Raw genomic sequence first — 3,951 nt, forward strand, 5'->3', positions numbered from 1 at the left:
GAGGGAGCTCTTCTTAATATTTTGACACCAAAATCATGTCGATACACCTTACCGACTGCGAGTAAAGCCACCCACGCTTTAACTTGACAGACTGTATTAGGCAATTACATTATTCTAATTGAAGAATTCTTATTATGCCGCGTAAGACTCTTTTTAGTACAACTGTGTAGGCCGAAATGAGACCTTATTATTAGTCGCTAAATTGTACTATTAAAGTAGTATTAGCTTCCAAATGATAGATGTTATTTGTAGGTAAGCTAAGGCACTAAAATCGAATCATTAATTAAATATTTATCGCACGCCATCCTAATAGTTCAAAATAAGTGTCACAAGAAAATTAAATTCTGACATTAATTCTCTCGAGTTGAATTCCCGTGAAACACTTGAACCTGCGAGTTCAATTGGATGACTAACGGGCAATGATGACTTGCAAACCACGACGCTCAGGAAAACCAGGAGGTAAAAAAAGATCAGATTTTGGTCTGACTAACGGTAGGAAACGATCTGTGCTTGTTTTTGAATTTAAATGGCTATACGTCGGTACGTCTATGTGTAGTTGAAATACACGTTCAGCCTTCCGTCGACTAAAGATCCGTGTTTTCCGTCCGTTCGTATGGCTGTCTGTGTGCGTCAATTAAATTGTCCAATTAGGTCCGATGATGCCGTCATTCGATGCCGTTACGCGTCGAGTGCAAGCGGGCAAGAGAAACCGTGTTTTTCCGGATTCCTTAGTATTTCTAGTCACTGCAAGAAGAAATAAAGAACTGCCATGAGAATTTTAAGTTTGACCTACTCGTAGGTACGAAAACATAGGTGTGGTAAGGCATTTATGCAAGCGTTTCTCATTTTGATTGGATGGTCGTTGTTAAGCGACAATTCAGAAAGGAATTATGGAAGGAAGCACTATTGTATATCGCTGATTTGTAACAAAAATGCTGACTGTCATAACGTGACTTAGAGACACTTTTGATTTATTTAATTAAATATTCTTAAATTATAATTTAAATTTGATTGACTATTGATTATTAGTTGTTTATAATTTAGTTCATTTATAACAGTATTTTATAACTGTTTATTATCTTCAGTTAATAATTTTGAAAATATTTCGCAGTGATAAAAAATTATCACTTAGGCAACAGAAAGTTAAATATTATTATTAAGGATCAATTATTAGGGGTCTGATCAGCTGGCAAAATAAATCGTTTGTGTACATAGGAAGGACTTGGAGATAAGGAAATGCACTCACACCGCGAGCGAATCGTTAGGTGTAGTGGTGCATAGGTACAAGCATCAAACGGAGTCTGTAGAGTATTCTCCATGCAATGATTCGTATTGTTATTCTCTCTCTGATTCTCCCGTCTATCTATCTTACATTAGCTTACTGGCAACGGTGAAAGGATGTTCATGCTGGCTTATGTTTTGATAATGCTCACGTTGCGCATATCTTCCTGAAGAGTTGATTCTAATTTTAAATAGGTTGAATACAAAATTTAATTAAGTATCAGGACGGTCCGTAACAACCACAAATGCTGAATTGTGCTCCATCGTGCTGCAAAATTTTTTTCAAACAAACCAAAATTATAGTAAAAATTCAAAGAAAAAAATTTTCGGGCCGCAAATGCCATTTTTTCAAAAAAAAGTTGCGATAAATTGGGCACCATCGAGCCACAAACTATTTTTCAAACAAATCAAAATTGGCGCCTCAATTTGAAAAAAGAACTTTTTTTTGGACCACTAATTCCATTGTTTTTTTTTTTCGAAAAAAAGTTGTGAAACTGTGTGTCAACATTTTTCAAGTGGTCTACTTTTTTATGGGTTGTGATTTTTCTTCGGGAATGCGTGATGTGCTAGAGTTTTACATAAATAAAATGGCCCTAAAACTTTTTTGTAACATTTTGATTTTTTCAGTCGTTATTGTTATTTAACTTTTTTAGCATTGTTCTCGTAATTAATTTTTTTCTCCCGATTGGTACAAACTATCGCCATAATTTTTTGCATGTTTCGTTAAATATGTTCATTCTAGAAAATAACAATTATTTTACAATTATTGCATAAATATTGATAAAATTAGCAACAATTTTTATAAACAAATAAAATTCGTTCTAACTTCTCAATTTATTTCAATGCTTTAATTGACTAATTACGATACCTCGTTTAATTACGAAGATTTTGGAGAAAAAAAATTAGAGAACTCGCATGTCATCAAAAGTTGTGCGTGTTTTCGTGTTGACGTTCCGCGCTCCATGCCGCGCAACGTACCATACATGAATTTCGCTGCGCGCTGCAACATCTTTCGACCTGCAGCATCTTACACGTTTTAACGTGAATATGGTACGTCACACGGTATGCAGCGCGGAACGTCAAGACGAAAACGCGCACAACTTTTAATGATAAGCGAGTTCCCTAATTTTTTTGTCTACCAAAATCTTCGTAATTAAACGTGCTATCATTTACACAATGAACATATTTAACGAAACATGCAAAACATTATGGCGATAGTTTGTGCCAATCGGGAGAAAAAAAATAATTACGAGAACAATGCTAAAAAAGTTAAATAATATTAACCACTCTATAAATGAAAATTTTGCAAAAATGTTTTAGGACCATTTTCTTTATGTAAAACTCTAGCTTATCACGCATTCCCGAAGAAAAATCGCTACCCATAAAAAAAAAGTGGCTCACTTGACAAATTTTGACACTGTGCTCTATCGTTCCGCAAACTATTTTTCAAACAAAAATTAAAATAGAAGCCTAATTAAAAAAAAATCTTTTTGAGCCAAAAATGCTACAAACAGCTGAATTGTGCTCCATCGAGCCGCGAAAAACTTTTCAAATAAATCAAAATTATAGCCAAAATTGAAAGAAAGAACATTTCGGATCAGAAAGGCCATTTTTTCAAAAAAAGGTATTAAACTATGCTCCATCGTGCCGCAAACTATTTTTTAAAAAAATTAAAATTGGAGCCTACATTTTTTTAATACTTTTTGGGGGTAAAACGCCATTTTTTCGAACGAAGGTTGTACTGAATTATGCTAGGCTTGTGCTCCATCCTGTCGCATACATATTTTTTAAATCACTATTATAGCCAAAATTTAGAGAAAAACAATTTCGGGCCACAAATACCATTTTGTTTTTTCGAAAAAAAGTTGTCCTAAATTTGGCACCATCGTGCCGCAAACAATTTTTCAAACAAATCAAAATTGTAGCCTAAATTTAAAAAAAAAAAACTTTTTCGGACCAGAAACGCAATTTTGTTTGTTTTTTTTTTACGAAAAAACGAAGGTTTGCTGAATTGTGCTCCATCATGCCACAAAAAAATGTTCAAAAAAATTAAGGTTATGGCCAAAAAAAAACTTTTGGTATAAAAATGCAATTTTTTAAACAAAGGTTGTACTAAATTGTGTTAGGCGTGTGCTCCAACGTGCCGCAAAAAAAATTTGTAATCAAAATTATAGTCAAAATTTAAAGAAAAAAATTTTTCGGCCACAAATGCCATTGTTTTTTGAAACAAAAGTTGTGATAAATAGTGCATCATCGTGCCGCAAACTAGTTTTAATAAAAAAAAATCAAAATTGAAACCTAAATTGAAAAAAAACTATTTTGAGCCAGAAACGCCATTTTCTTCTCTTTTTTTTAATACATTTTTTGTGACTTGACTAACAAAAATGTAAAAAAATGCGAGATTCGAAAATCTGAAAGTTGTGCTTGGTTGTGCTAGGCATGTACAAAAATTATTGTACTTTCTACTTTTCATTCAGGGCCATAATTTTAATAGAAATTTAGTTTTTTTCTGGAATTAATTTTTGGAACCCTAAATTTTTCAAAATGTGAATTTCGAAAGCCTAAGAATTGTGCTCGGCTGTGCTAGCCGTCCAAAAAATAATGCCTCATGCACTTTTTATTGAGGTCCATATTTTCTGGTGAAATTCTATTTTTTTTTTCTTAAAAATA

At 33.1% G+C, this 3,951-nt stretch overlaps 1 protein-coding gene across 2 annotated transcripts in view; it reads right to left on the reverse strand.

Annotated features, from left to right (window-relative positions):
- The window catches only part of LOC117176008 (mucolipin-3-like), a 203,024-nt gene that overhangs the window by 198,008 nt on the left and 1,065 nt on the right, over nucleotides 1-3,951 (reverse strand). The window lies entirely within an intron of this gene.

The sequence above is a fragment of the Belonocnema kinseyi genome, chromosome 7 (genome assembly GCF_010883055.1).
Source record: "Belonocnema kinseyi isolate 2016_QV_RU_SX_M_011 chromosome 7, B_treatae_v1, whole genome shotgun sequence".
In the NCBI taxonomy this organism is placed as follows: Eukaryota; Metazoa; Arthropoda; class Insecta; order Hymenoptera; family Cynipidae; genus Belonocnema; species Belonocnema kinseyi.